Source organism: Calonectris borealis, chromosome 18, assembly GCF_964195595.1.
Source record: "Calonectris borealis chromosome 18, bCalBor7.hap1.2, whole genome shotgun sequence".
NCBI classification, from domain to species: Eukaryota; Metazoa; Chordata; class Aves; order Procellariiformes; family Procellariidae; genus Calonectris; species Calonectris borealis.
The window spans coordinates 5,141,508-5,156,711 of NC_134329.1; the positions used below are offsets into that span (position 1 = coordinate 5,141,508).

The 15,204-nt window shown below is 56.2% G+C and overlaps 1 long non-coding RNA gene across 3 annotated transcripts; it reads right to left on the minus strand.

The window, feature by feature from the left end:
- Positions 1 to 734: 734 nt before the first annotated feature.
- LOC142090089 (uncharacterized) lies at positions 735 to 9,996 on the minus strand. 3 transcript variants are annotated; one of them, XR_012676416.1, is made up of 5 exons: positions 9,936 to 9,996; positions 8,743 to 8,801; positions 7,752 to 7,875; positions 4,590 to 4,699; positions 735 to 1,013 (listed from the first exon to the last, which is right to left on the minus strand). It is a non-coding gene; the product is annotated as an uncharacterized LOC142090089 (long non-coding RNA). The 3 variants fall into 3 exon arrangements; XR_012676415.1 differs by lacking the exon at positions 9,936 to 9,996 and adding an exon at positions 9,471 to 9,535 and having other exon boundaries at positions 7,752 to 8,265; XR_012676414.1 differs by lacking the exons at positions 8,743 to 8,801; positions 9,936 to 9,996 and having other exon boundaries at positions 7,752 to 8,546.
- Positions 9,997 to 15,204: the final 5,208 nt, after the last annotated feature.

Genomic DNA, 15,204 nt, shown 5'->3' on the forward strand with positions numbered 1-15,204 from the left:
CAAAAACTACACCTCCCGGCATGCACTGGCAAACACAGCATGGCCGCCCGGAAGCCAAGTGCCGGAAGACTACGCCTTCCGGCATGCTCCGGGGAGCAAACATGTCCGACCAGAAGCCCGGCACCCCAGGACTACAGCTCCCGGCATGCCGCAAGGCAGCCTTCCCTGCCTTCTGACGCTGCGGGGACACCGTTCCCTCCCCCGCCAACGCACCCGGAGACCCCAGCGCAACCCCGCGCTCCGAAGCGCGGCTCCGAGCAGACCCCGCCACCGACTCCGACACGGCGCGCCCCTCCACCCGGCTCCTGACAGTCCTCACCGCTGGCACCCTCGCACCCGTGCCGCCGCCGCCGCTCCGTGCCTCCGACACGGACCCCGCCGGCCCCCCACAAGCACCGCCGCCCTCCTCGGGTTTTTCCCGGCCCCCGCTCACCTTCGCCCCTGGTGTAACCGCAGCCCGGCGTCCGCGCTCCTCCTCCCGTGATTCACACTGGCCCCTCCACGGCCAGCCGGGGCAGGGCAGCACCAGCACGAGCACCAGCCCCTCCCCCGGCAGCCACCCCTTTACAGGGAGGGGCCGTCGCCAGCAGCCTCACTGCCCGCACCTGGGGCTCCTCCAAGCCCCGGCCCGCAGCTGGAGCCCAGCAGGAACAGAGGGCCGTCAGCCAACCCCCGCTCAGCATCACCTCCTCCCCTGGCCTCTGTCACAGCCCCTCGCCCGGTGCAAAGGGAGTGCAAATGCCGCCGTGAGGGCAAAAGAGACAGCGAGTGTTTATTTAGTCACGCACGTAACAAGTCCCGGGAGCGAGTCTGCTCCGGGGCTCAGGGCCCCCGACGCTCCCCCAGCCCATGGGACACCTCGGCAGTCGTTCCCGGAGCCACGCTTGTCGGTTCGGCGGGGAACGGACGGTCAGTCGGCTGGCTCCTGGACCGATGGGCTGCTGGGCAGAGGTGGAGGCTGCCAAAAACGTGGAGTAGGGCGCAGGACACGACAAGAAAAAAGCTGCAGCAGGCTAAACGGGGGGTGTAGCGAGAAAGCGTGAGGAAGGGAACGGGACAGCAAGAGAAGGATGGGAACAGGGAGCCCGACAGAGGTGGAGAAAGAAGCAGCAGGAAGAGAGGAAGGGAAGCAGCAAAAAGAGGGAGACAGAGCAGGACAGAGACTGACAAAGAAGGACAGGGAGCAGGATGGAGATGCAGGAAAAACCTGGGATGGGCAGCACGACAGAAAGGGAGGAAGGAAGGGAAAGAATATGGGCAGGAAGCCAGACCGAGACACATGGAGAAAGATTAAAAAGCGATAAAAACAGGGCAAAGAGGAAGGAATGAAACAGGGACAGGGAGCCGGCACAGCGAACGATGGAGGGAAGGGCCATATGGGGGGAACAACACAAAACAAACCACACAGCTACATGCTACATAGCAGGGAGGGAAGAATTAAGAATTAGGAACAGCGAGCTGGAAAAAAAAAACAGCTGGAGAGCAAGAAGAATAGCAACACGTACAGAAAGAAGAGGGGGGAAATTCTAAAATAGGGTCATCGGGAAGCCAGAGATAGTGAGAAGGAGAGAGGACAAAAGCGACAGGCTACAAGGCAGAGAGGGCAGAATTAATGAATAGCAACAGAGAGCTGGCCAGAGAGAGATGGAGAAAAGCAAAAGATTGGACGGCTGACAGTGCACAGAGGGAAGAATTCAAAAACCATGAACAGGGAGCTGGACAGAGAGAGAGGCAGAAATAAAATGGGGACAAGTGACAGGCCACAGGGCAGAGAGAGAGGAACTGATAAATAGGGACAGGGGACCAGACAGAACACAATGTAGAATAGAAAAAATCAGCAGCAGGCTACAGGGAAGAGGTAGGAATTAAAGAACAGGGACTGGGAGCTGGACAGAGAGACATGGAGAGAGGAAAAAAAAAACAGCGATGGCTACAATACAGATAGGGAAAAAATAAAAACTAGCAGTAGGGAGTTGGACAGAGAGAGATGGAGAAAGACAAATAGCATGGGGCTATGGGACAGAGAATGTGGCACTAAAACACGGAGAGAGGGAGCCGGACACAGAGAGGGACCAAGGAAAAAATCCAGACAGGCTACATGGGGCAGATGGAGGAATTAAAATCTGGGGACAGGGAGCCAGACAGAGAGAGAGGGAGATCGCAGGGAATAGCGGTGTGTGCAGGAAGACGAGTGAGGTATTAATAAATAGGGACAGGGAGCCAGACAGAGAGAGACAGAGTAATGCAAAAATAGCGACGGGGTACAGGGCAGAGAAGAAGAATTGAAAATGGGGCGCAGCGAGATAGACATAGAGAGATGGAGAAAAGAAAGACGCGACAGGGTACACGGCAGAGAGAGAGGAATTAAAAAACAGGGACGGGAAGCAAGAAAGAGTGAGGTGGAGGAAGCGGGGGGGCATTAAAAGTGAGGGACGGGGAGCTGGGAAAGAAGAGGTGGAGAAAGAAATAGAAACACAATGTGCTACGGGGCCGTGAAGGAAGAAACCAAAGAACTGGGACAGGGAGCCAGAGAAAAAGAGCCAGAGAAAGAAAAAATATCAACGGACTACGTAACAGAGAGGGAGGAATGAAAAAATAGGGAGCCGGAGCCGGGCAGAGGAAGAAGGAGAAAAAAAAAATAACCAGGGGCCAACAGGGCAGAGAGAGGTAGGAAGGAAAAAACAGGGATCCGGAGCCAAACAGAAAGAAAATTATAGCGACGGGCTACAGGGAGAAGAGGGAAAAATTAAAAGAGAGGGACGAGGACCCGGATGCGGCGTGATGCACACAGGAAGTATAGCAACAGCTAGGGGGCAGAGAGGGAGGAATTATAACATAGGGACGGAGAGCCAGAGGTGGAGGGGGAGATAAAGAGAGGGAAAAAAAAAACAGACAGCCTACAGGGAAGAGAAGGAGGAATTAAAAAATTGGGATCCAGAGCCAGAGAGAGAGATGGAGAAAGAAGAAATTGAAAAATAGGGAGCAGGAGCCAACCAGAGAGAGACAGAGAAAGGAAATACCGTGATGGGCTCCAAGACGGAGAGGGATGGATTTCAAAAAAGAAGGGACCGGAAGTCGTACAGAGAGAGACGGAGAAAGAGAAGATAGCGACGGGCCACAGGGCAGCGAGGGAAGAACTAAAAAGTAGGGACAGGGAGCCAGACAGAGAGTGATGGAGAAAAGAAAAAAAATGCGACAGGCTATAGGGCAGACAGGGAGCGATTAACAACTTGGGACAGGGAGCGGGACAGAGAACAGAAAAATAGTGATGGGCTGCAGGGCAGAGAGGGAGGAATTACAAAACGGGGACAGGGAGCCGGACAGAGAGAGACGAGGAAAGGCAAATAATAGCATTGTGCTACAGGGCCGAGAGGGAGAAACTGAAAAATAGGGACCGAGAGCCAGAATGACGAGAGACAGAGAAAGAACAAACCGCTATAGGCCACAGGACAGTCAGGCAGGAATTTTTAAAAAACAGGACCGGAAGCGATGTACAGAGAGACGTCGGGGAACAAAAATTGAACAAGCGACACGTACAGGACAGAGAGGGCTGAATTAAAAAAAAAAAAATAAAGACAGGGAGCCGAACAGAGAGACACAGACAAATTAAAAACAGCGATGGGCTACAAGACAGATAGGGAGAAATTAAAAAATCCTGGACGGGAGCCGGACGGGGAGAGACGGCAAAAGAAATGAAATCGCAACATGGCACAGAGCCAGGAAGGACAAAATTGAAAAACAGGTCCTGGGAACTGGAAAGAGAGAGACAGAGAAAGAAAAGAGACCGATGGGCTCTAGGGCAGAGAGGGAGGAATGAAAAAACAGGGGTGGGGAGCCAGAGAGAGAGACTGAGAAATAAGAGGGAGAAGGCAACAGGCCACAGGGTACAGAGGGAGGAAGTACAAAAGAGGGGCCGGGACCCGGACGGAAAGAGGCGGAGAAAGGGAACTTCAAAAGTGACGGGCTACAGGGCAGAAAGCGAGGAATTTAGAAAATCAGGATCTTGAGCCGGACCGAGAGAGACAGAGAAAATGAAAATGGTGATGGGTGACAGGGCAGAGAGGAGGGAATTAAAAAACAGGGAGAGGGAACAGGACAGAGAGACTGAGAAGAGGAAAACTCCTGACAGACTTCCAGAGAGAGAGAGGCATTAAAAATTACAGACAGGGAGTGGGACAGACAGAGACAGGGAAAGAAAAAAACGGCAGTGGGCTACCGGGCAAAGGAGAGGAGAGTTTAAAAGTGGGGACAGCGAGATGAACAGAGAGGGACGGAGAAAGGAAAGAAGCGCCTGAGGGACAGGGAGCTGGACAGAGAGAGACAGAGACAGCAACAATACCCACACACTAACTACAGGACAAAGAGGGAAGAACGCAAAAATAGTGGCCGGGAGCCAGACAGAGAGAGACAGAGAAGGAAAAAATAGCCACAGGCTACAGGGCAGAGAGAGGGAGGACCTAAAACATGGGAACAGGGAGCCGCTCAGAGCGAGATGGAGAAAGGAGGTACAAGGGAGCAAAAAGAAAAAATCGCAGCAGCGTGGGAAAGGGAGGGGACCAGGGGAGGGGCGCGGAGGAACCGGGACTCACTGCAGCTCTTGCTCTCGGTGCTGCCGGGAGAATTTGACAGTTCAGACGCTTCTTTCTCCTTCTCTCCTCCTTTCCTTTTCTGTAACTTCGGTCGCTTGGCTGTCCTCCACCTAAGAGAATACATGGGTGTCTCACAGGTCTTACAAGACAAAGCTTCCTAGACGCGTAGCCTCGCTCGCGCGCTACACCCAGGAGTAGGATGGAGGGAAAGAGGAAGAAAATTATGAGCAGGGTGCAGAACAGACGGCTTGAGAGAAAAATTGAATGACAGAAATAAGGAAAGAGAGAGAGAGGGGAAAACATAGTGAACACACCAGAAGGACTGAGGGGAAAAGAGAGAGAGACAGATCAGGATAAAGAGAGGGAGAAAGAAAAACCAGCGCTGCAGGATGAGAAAAAAGGCCAGGAAACAGGACAAAGGAGAATCATGCTGGGCAGGGGTATATAGCGAGAAACGATGCAAACAGGCAGTGGTATGGACATATACAGACAAAAAGTTACGGGGAGGATGGATGACAAAGAGATAAGAGAAAAAAGACAGAGAACGGGACAGAGAAGTGAAGCAATAAATAATAGGGCCAGGGAGCAGGACAGAGGAAGAGAGACAGAGAGAGAGGGACAGGTAAGGCAACAGATAATTGGAGAAAGAAAAGAAAGGGAACAGCACAGAGGGTCACAGAGAAAAAGAGAGGGATGGCAGAAAGAGAAAAATAAGATGACAGAGAAGAACTGAGAAGCACACAGAAAAAGGTACAGGGAAAAGGACAGAGATGGAGAAAACAGAGAAAGACTGGAGGCAGAACAAAGGGAAAGACTGACAAGTACAGGGAGCAGGACAAAGGGATGCAGGAGGAAAAATAGTGATGGGCAGCAGGTTAGAGAAAAAGAAAGAAAAAGAGCAAGAACAGCAAGAGAAGGAGAATGATAGAAGGATGTAGAGAGAAAGACCGGGACACATAAAAGGAAGGGTTGGGGGACACACACGTCACAAGAGTAGAAATAAAAAAAGAGCGATAGGGAGCGAGACAGCGTGACAGAGGGAGACGGAGGGAGGGAAGGAGTGGGATGCAAGGATACAGAAAAGCATAGGTACAGGGAAAAGAAAAGAATGACAGAGAGAGAAAGAGGAGAATGGGGAGCAGGAGACAGAGAGATGGAGAATGTTTAGCACAAAGCTTCCTTTTCTGTGAAGACTACAACTGAGCGGAGGAGAAAGTATTTTGCATCATCTTTGGTGCAGTTGTTGAGACAGGCCACTAGAGCTTATGCATGTTTTAGACAACCGTGCCTTTTCTTTTGGCTCATCGGCAGCTTTAGTTTCGCTAGAACTCACTTGCCTAGAGACGCGCAGGTGACAGGCACAGACACCTACGTACGTTTTCTCAAGCCTAAGTAGAGCCTCGATTTCCTCACCCTATACGTCCCAAGTTGAGTATTTTTGTTAAAGAGTACGGCAACCCGTCTGTCCTCGCGAACTCGCTGCAAAAGAGGAATCCTTTTTTCCAGGCTGTTTCTCCAGACGGTCAAGATCTTTGAAAACTGCAGTTGTGCCACCAAACCTGCTCAGGGTCCCTCCCAACCTTCGACCATCGTTAGATTTAACAGGCACACGCTCTATTCCGTCTTCCAACAGCAAAAATACATAACACCCCCAGACCCCTAGCGCAACCCTACAGACGGCCACACACACCTCGCTGTTTTGATGAGGAGCCACTGAGCACCCCTGCGAGCACAGCGGGATCATGCGCAAGACCAGTGTCCTGGTTTCGGCTGGGATAGAGTTAATTCTCTTCCTGGTAACTGGTATAGCGCTGTGTTTTAGATTTAGGACGAGAAAAACGTGGATAACACGCTGATGTTTTAGTTGTGGCTAAGTAGCGCTTACGCTAGTCGGGGACTTTTCAGCTTCTCATGCCCTGCCAGCGAGAAGCTGGGAGGGACCTTAGCCAGGACAGATGACCCAAACCGGCCAAAGGGACAGTCCATACCATATGACGTCACGCTCAGTACATAAGCTGGGGGAGTTGGCCGGGCGGCGGCGACTGCCGCTCGGGGACCGGCTGGGCATCAGTCGGCGGGCGGTGAGCAATCGCATTGTGCGTCGCTTATTTTGTATATTCTTTTATTCCTGTTCTGTCCCATTAAACTGTCTTTACCTCACCCCACGAACTTCACTTTTTTTTCCGATTCTCTCCCCCACCCCACTTTGGGGGCAGGGAGAGCGAGCGAGCAGCTGCGTGGTGTTTAGCTGCCTGCCGGGTTAAACCACAACAACCAGCTTCACCTACGCCGATTTCAGCGAATGCAGCTTCTGAAGCTTTAAACTGAAAACCGTATCTTGACACTTTGCCGCGGCAGAAACGATCCGTAACTAGAACTCTACAAAAACGCAGTAACGCACGTTGCAAACCCACAGCAGCGACAGCTTCAGAAATATTTCTACTGGGAACAAGGGAGAAAAAAAATACAGTTTCATCTCACGCACAGGAAAGCAGCAGGCAGAGAAAAGGGTCGGCATTCGTAGCCCTTGCAGAACGCAGGCATTCTCCTTCCATTCCTAAACCCGCCTCTTAGGTTGAAATATCACAACACTACTACGGCAATATCGAGAGCAGGGAACAGCAGCCCTGCCGCTGGATGTGCTACTGACTGATGCTATTTACGTAGCAGGACACCTAGACAGAGGGGCACGTTTTTCCACACACAACCCTGAACTTCCTGAAAATTTATGTTTACCAAAACGAGCCATTTGGAACACATTGCCAAACAATGTTTGGCAATAAAACTTTGATGTGTTTGACACACACAAATTTGTGGTAACTCGCTACTTGCTTCCTGCTGTTGTTGTTCTTCCTTCAGAAATTCTACTTGTAGCCAAGTTATTCGCTACCGGTTCAAGCATTTACCTTCCAGGTATTACCAGCACATTTACACAGGCGAGGAACTAAATCGCTCTTCTAAAACTACCCGAGTGAAAATTACAGCCACGAAAGAGGAGTGACAGAGAAGAAAAGGAGAGGTCAGGCAGCAAGAGAGCTCTGCAGGCTGCCACCAGTCAACATCACACTCTTTTAAAAAAAAAAAAAAAACACAAACCAAAAAATAACACAAACACAAAAAGCCCACAAAAAACAACAACAAAACAAAACCTTGACGTTGTACCTTTTTTTTCTTTTGGAGCTCGTCCCTGTCTCAGCAGATTGTCTCGTCAGAGCATGAAATGCAGATGATCCGTATCCCGATGACATCTGCACGCGATGAACACGTGCTCAGAAATAGTCCAGATCTGTAAGACCGGTGTCATTTGTGTGGTTTTAATAATCATAACTCCGTTTTATTGACCGATGCATTTGCGAGGAAACTAAGTAACTTTTAAACGTAGCCTCTCCTTGGGGAGAAAAATGCGTTAGGGAGTGAAAAAAAGGATGATTCAGAGCTCCCAACCATGACGGAGCAGCGGGGAAATTAACGAAAGTGAAGGCCAACAGCAGCAACACGAAGCGACATTTGGCTTTAATTCTGATCACGTACTTAAGCGGCTCTCCAAGTCTATGCCTCGAGCCTATGAATGACTAGCCCTTTTTTGGAAGGACCAACTTTTTTCCTTAAAAGTCCTAGACTGAAGACTCCACTGAACAGAACGTGGATTGAGCCACAGGACAACGTGCCATCAACACTCTCAGGAAAAAAAAAAATCAAGTAAAAATCAAGTTTAAATATCAGTTTCCATCGTGTCTCATTCATTCCGTTTCTAGTGATACCTGGGTGCTCAAAAATTAACTATCCTGACACCACGTAGTACTACAAATTGAGTTATGCCTATAAAAATAAAAGGCTCTTTCCAACCTGCCCATAAAATCAGTATGAACAAACAGAAGAGAAACACTTGAACTTAAAGAAGGACACAGGCAGCTCTTAATTTTTCGTAGATGAAAGCTCATTCTTTTCCCTGAAAGGAAAACACTCGTAACTACCCAGGGTTAGTTACGCTAACGAGGGTACGTAGGCACGCTCTGTTCACGGCAATTGTTCATCAGCTTTTCTGCACCGGCAGCAAATTTGCCTTTTCCCTGGGTTTGACGTGGAGCATCTGCAGCGACCTTGAACGCGCCAATGTTTCTCCCGGCTCCCCCGGCCCCACACGTGCCATTACCTGAGCAGCAAGCGGCGTCAACCACACAGGATTTTCTTCACGTGACGCAGAAGGTGACGCTGGGAAAAGAGGAGGCACAAAATAAACCTGTTTGTCACACCCAGCCAACGGTGAAAACCCAGGGAAGGATTCTGCCGTGCGGGGCCGGGCTGTGCACCCCGGGAGCTCCAGCCGGCCGGTTTCGCTCCCGGTGCCGGGGGAGCAGAGGCGAGCTGGCTGGGACCAGCTTTTGCTCCTGGAACAACCCCAAGTCCCTGCTCCGAGGTCTTCCCCTTGGGGCCCTGGGGTGGACCTGTCCCTCCCCTTCAAATGCTCCAGCAGTTTCGGGGGCAGAAGGCCGTTTCTAATCCCTCTCTCCAGCAGCTCCTCCCTCGACTCGGCCCGTGAAGCCCCCAGACTCGAGCACCTCGCTGGGGCGGGCGGCCTCCATTGCCTACAGGCTGCCCGTCTGCCTGCAGGGAGGGCTGGGGGGTGCCCGGCCCCACGGGGCGACAGTGGGGACTCGCAGGGAGGGTCTGTTTGCACACAGCGCCCCCCCCCCGCCCCGGCCCCACTGCGCGGCCCCCCTAGGGCACACAGCCCCCCCCCCCAGCCCCACTCCCCAGATGCTCACAGCCCCTCCTCCGCCTGGAGCCCCCCCAGCCCCCGTCCCCGGAGCCTGCAGGACCGCCCCCCCCCGCCACAGCCCCATTCCTCGGCTCCCCGGGCCCGCGGCCCCTCACACTCACGCTGCGCCGCCGCCTCGGTGCAGACCCCGCCGCGCGCCCCGTTGAAATACCGTCCGCAGCCAATCAGCGCGCGGCTCCACCGCACGGCCCGCGCGGGGCACGCCGGGAGTTGTAGTTCCCACCCCAGGAGTGCGCATGCGCACGGCGCCTCGTGCAGCGCGGCTGCCTCTACATCGACACCCGTACAATGGTGGTGATCGTGCACCGACCCTGGTGCAACCCTTGTGCCCCCCATGCTCGCAGCCCCTCCCCGGTGTTTGCAAGCGCCTCCCAGCCCCAGGACCCCCGGTGCTCACAGCACCCGACCACACCATTTTCCAGCCCCGTGGGAGCCCCAAGCCCCACTCTCAAGCCCCGCCAGGACCCACAGCCCCACTCCCCGGCCACCCCGGGACGCACAGCCCCACTCCTCGGCCCCTTCGGGGGTCCACAGCCTCCCCCCAGCCCCACTCTCCAGATGCTCACAGACTCTCCCTGGCGTGGGGGACCCAGTCCCCGTCTCCGGAGCCCGCAGGTCTCCGCTCAGGCCGCCGCCGCCGCCGCCGCCGCCGCCGCCGCCGCCGCCGCCGCCGCCGCCGCCGCCGCCGCCGCCGCCGCCGCCGCCGCCGCCGCCGCCGCCGCCGCCGCCGCCGCCTCCTGGGTGCAGAGCTCGCCGCGCGCCCCGTTGAAATATCCTCCGCAGCCAATCAGCGCGCGGCTCCACGGGCCGCCCGCGGGGGGCACGCCGGGAGTTGTAGTCCCCGACCCGGAAGTACGCATGCGCACGGCGCCTCGTGCAGTGCGGGTGGCTGTGCAGGGACCCCTGTGCAACGGTGGCGATTGTGCAGGGACCCTTACGCAACGGGGGATCGGTGTGTGGAGAACCCCGTGCAATGGGGGGGCAGTGCAGGAGGACCCTTAAGCAATTGGGTGGTGTGCAGGGGACCCTCGTGCAATGGCGGACAGGTGCACGGGGACCCTTGTGCGATGGTGGTGATTGTGCAGGACCCTCCTGCAATGGTGGTGGCTGTGTAGGACCCCCACGCAATGGTTGTGGTTGTGCAGCGACCCTTATGCGACAGTAATGGTTGTGCAGGACCCTTGTACAATGGCGGTGATGGGGCAGGGACCCTCATGCAATGGGAGGTGGGTGCACGGGAACCCTCATGCGATGGTGGTGATCGTGCAAGACCCCTGTGCAATGGTTGTGGTTGTGTAGGGAGCCCTGTACCACGATGGTGATTGTGCAGGACCCTTGTGTGACAGTGGTGGTTATTTTTCTCGGCAGTACCCTTGGGTTCGGGAGCAAAACAGCCGGTGCCTGAAACCACTGGGGTGTTTTGACTGCTGCTGAGCAGCCTTGAGGCCGCCTCCGGTTCCCACGTGGCTCCCATGGTGTGCGTGGACCCTCCTGCAACGGGTGCAGGTGTGCAAGGAGGGTGATCCAGGGTACGGGTCCCTCTCTGGAGGCACCCAGCTCGAGCTGGCACCTAAGAACTAATCAAGGAGTAATGAGGAACCTTCCCTCGGAGCTGACGATAACCAGTGGGATCTCAGGGTCAGATCCTGTTACGGTGACTGGACCCTGGGGAAGTGGCAGAGAGTGCCCTAGACAGGTTGGGGGGGTTCCCTGGGAAGGAGGGGAGCCCCCACCCTCACTGACTGTGGGCACTCCCCCCAAGGAGCAGAGCATGGTGCAAGACTTTAGGGGGGATGAGGGCCAGTGGGACCCCGAGATGGCAGTGCTGGCTCTTCCCAGCGTCTCCCCAGGCACCTGCCGTGCTGAGAGGAGGGGGGGTGGACCATGGGGATGGGGGGGGCCTCAGGATGGGGCGGTGGGGAATCCTGGGGTCCAGGAGGGACCCTGGGAGTGGGTTAGGGGGACATTTGGGGACAGAGGTGTTTCTCGGGAGATTGGGGACACCATGTGGGGGGTTGAGACTGGGAGGGATGACCCTGGGGAGGTGGGAGGCACCGCGGGGAGAAGGGATCCCACCCCCGACACCTGCAGCCACCCCCAGGGGCAGCCGGGACCCCGACCCACTGGGGGACCAGGATGGAAACGACGGGGACTCACTCATGGATACTGCACAGGTAATAAAATAGTTCGTGCTGCACCCTGTTGTAGGGTCTCTGGGGTGCCCTGGGCCCTGCGCGCTGAGTCCCCACCACAGCCAGCCCTTCCCGGGGGTCCCCAGGCTGCCGGGCTCCTCTGGCCCCAGCCGGCGGGAGCTGTGTCCTCCCAGCCGCTGGCCACGCAATGGCAGCACCAACCCACGGCCACGTGGAGACAGGGCTGGGGACAGGGCTGGGGGAAGCCTGCGCTCCACCCTGAGTCTGCAGGGCTTGGGACCCGGCATCCTGCAGCTCCACTCCCACCCTGGGGACCCCAAACACCCCCGGGGCAGACGGTGTCCCCAGTGTGTCCACCTGATGGGGTGGCCTGTGCCCCTGCACACCCATGTGCATGCCGGGGGGGGGGAGCTTTGCTGTCCCTGTCGCTGGTGGCAACCGGCATGGGGGGAAGGTGATAGTGAGGGTCCCCGCCAGTGGCCCGGAGCTCGTCACCACTGGGGGGACAGGGGACAAGCAGGGCCAGCACCAAGGAGCAATGGCAGTACAGCCCACTCTCTGGGGGTCCCCGCCCCCTGTCCCCAGGGCTCCCCTCCATCCCCGTGTTTTATTGGGGGAACACAGAGCCCAATGATCAGCCGCAGGGACAGGGGACGGGGAGCTGCCCCAGGGATGGGAACAGCACCGGGACACGACGACACTCTTGGGGGTGCTGGCATGCGGGGGGGGGGAGCACCCTAACTGTTGCGACCCGGGACGACGAATGCACCGGGATGGGGACGGCGCATGGAGGGGCCAGAGCCGGCGCGCGAACGCCGGGCTGCAGGACCACGCTTCGGCTTCGGGGCGGCAGCAGCGAAGGCGGCGGCGGCGCTGCTGCGCACCTGAGCGGTGCCGGCGCTGCAGTACCGCGATTCGGCCACGGGGCGGCAGCAGCGAGCAGCCACCTGGCGGCGCGTGCCCGGGGGCGGCACCGGCGCTGCAGGTCCGCGCTTTACGCGCCCAGCGCTCGCCGGCAGAGCGCACGTGAGGCGGCAGCGGCGTTTCCTTACCGGGACGAACCAACGAACGCGGCGGCATAACCCCGCAGGCACCACAGTACGGCATTGCCGTTACCGGCGGACGGCAGCGCGGAGAAGGGGGGCGCCACCGCGCATGTGCGGCTCCCGACCTGCAGTACCGAATTCTGGTCGCTTGGTGGCAACAGCGAGCAAAGAAAAGGGCGCCACCGCGCATGCGCGGCTCCCGACCCGCAGTACCGAATCGTCGTCGCTCGGTGGCAGCAGCGAGCAAAGAAAAGGGCGCCACTGCGCATGCGCAGCTCCCTACCTGCAGTACCCAATTCTGGTCGCTCGGTGGCAGCAGCGAGCAAAGAAAAGTGCGCATGCGCGTCTGCCGACCTGCAGTACCCAATTCTGGTCTCTTGGTGACGGCAGCGAGCAAAGAAAAGTGCGCATGCGCGGCTCCCGACCTGCAGTACCCAATTCTGGTCGCTCGGTGGCAGCAGCGAGCAAAGAAAAGCGCCTCACTGCGCATGCGCCGCTCGCGACCTGCAGTACCGCATTCTGGTCGCTCGGTGGCAGCAGCGAGCAAAGAAAATCGCGCCGCCGCGCATGCGCGGCTGCCGACCTGCAGTACCCAATTCTGGTCGCTCGGTGGCAGCAGCGAGCAAAGAAAAGGGCTCCACCGCGCATGCGCGGCTCCCGACCCGCAGTACCCAATTCTGGTCGCTCGGTGGCAGCAGCGAGCAAAGAAAATCGCGCCAGCGCGCATGCGCGGCTCAAGAGCTGCAGTACCCAGTTTTGGTCGCTCGGTGGCAGCAGCGAGCAAAGAAAAGCGCCCCACTGCGCATGCGCGGCTCGAGAGCTGCAGTACCGAATTCTGGTCGCCGGGTGCCACCATCACCTCACCGACCCTTTCCCGATCTCTCCGCCCAGTTTGTACCATCGAAAGACGGTAACTACTGACTGGGGGTACTGGGCTTAGATTTCTCTGCCCTTTTCCCACTCGCGGCCCAGGCACTAATCTTCGCCTCTCTACCAAAAAGCACCCGGTGGCTCCAGCATTTCAGTCCTTTCCCTTTGGCTGCCTTAAAAGTCTAGTGGTTGTTTCTGCCCGTGCCCCCCAGCCCATTACCTGGGGAGGAGAAGCAGCACCGGGAACCTGTGGAACAGGTTTCTTTCTAACTCAGAGGAAGCCCCAGGGATCTCTGTCTGCATGTGGCATCTGGGTTGTGGGAGTGACAGCAGCAACTTAACAGATGCTAGAGAGAGATTTAAAAAAAATAAGGCCACACAGGTGACACCCTGAAAGCAGGAGAGGGGCAGCTATATTGATCAGGAAACTGCACTTCTCAGCCAACATGGTGCAAGTGGCTGATCTGCAAACGAGCGATACGCTGGTGGTCCTGGGCCTTTGTTGTGGTGTTTGCACCTTTCCTCACCTCTGTGCTATCAGCACTCTGCTCTCCTCATCCTGCACACACACAGGGCTTGCCACGCAGAGCTTGTCACTTGGAGGAGAGACATTGCACGATGTCACTTACCACCCTGCCCTCCAGCATGCAAAGGAATTAGAAATGAAGGGAAAGCCAAGCGGCCTGTTGGTATATTAGGCGTCCTCAGGAGATGACCGTAGAGCTGGCAGGTTCCATCCTTGCTCTGTACAGAGCGCATAGCTCTGCCCTCCTTGCCGCTCCTGCCAGCAAGCATCACAGTTGCACTTTGCTGCCTGCAACACGCAGTACTTAGTGGGCTGGAGGGGCTGTTCTGCCAACATGACAGGTGAGCAGCTTGGTTCCTTTAGCTGCCTAATTTGCCTCCTTGAAACAATCACTTCAACACTTGGGTTTATTTTAGACCCCTCTGCATATCTCCCAGCCCGCAAGCCATTTTCAGCTAGCAACACAGCTAAGTACGGTGCTGGTAGAAACCTAGCTGCCATCTCGCTCCGATGTCAAAAGGCTTTTGTAGCTTGAACCCCCGATTGTTTTGCCATCGAGACTGCAAGGCGAGGAATACGCCTCTACTTGAACAAGCAAGACACCTGCCAAATAGCTGAGCTGTGCACAGTGATAGGTGGCTGCCTGTGACCGACACCTTTTTCTGCTAAAACCAGAGCACGCTTCCCTTGTGAAGAGCCATCGGCAGTACAGAACGTACCTGAGCTCTCCTTGCACCGGCTCCCCAGAGAACGGCGTCTCAGTTCGACTGAAGCGTGCAGCAGCCTGTCGTCATCCCAGCCCCTCGCCCTCGAGCAAGCGGCTGCCTGTAGCAGCGGCAGAACCGCTGCTGCGCAGAGGGGAAAGGAATGGCTTGGTGTTACGCTCTGCAGGCTGCCTGTGTCCCGGGCAGAGCCGACGACCTCAGCAGCCCATACAAAGGGCAAAGCTAACAACCTGAGAAGGAGTCACAGGGTGTAGCAGTTTCTGCAACAACCATACTTCCCAGCCTGCTGATGGAGCACAAGGCTCTTTAAAGTGACTTGCAGAAAACAGACTCCACAATCTGTGAGATTGAAAAGTAGGTATGTTTATTCAGCGCTGGGCAGCACGGGGGGTAACCCCACCAAAGTCGTGCGCGCCTCAACACGGTACTTGCCAGAAATATATACAGCGAAATGTTGCATATACATAATACGCCTATACATATACATGACCTATCCCCGCTTTGTATTAAAATAA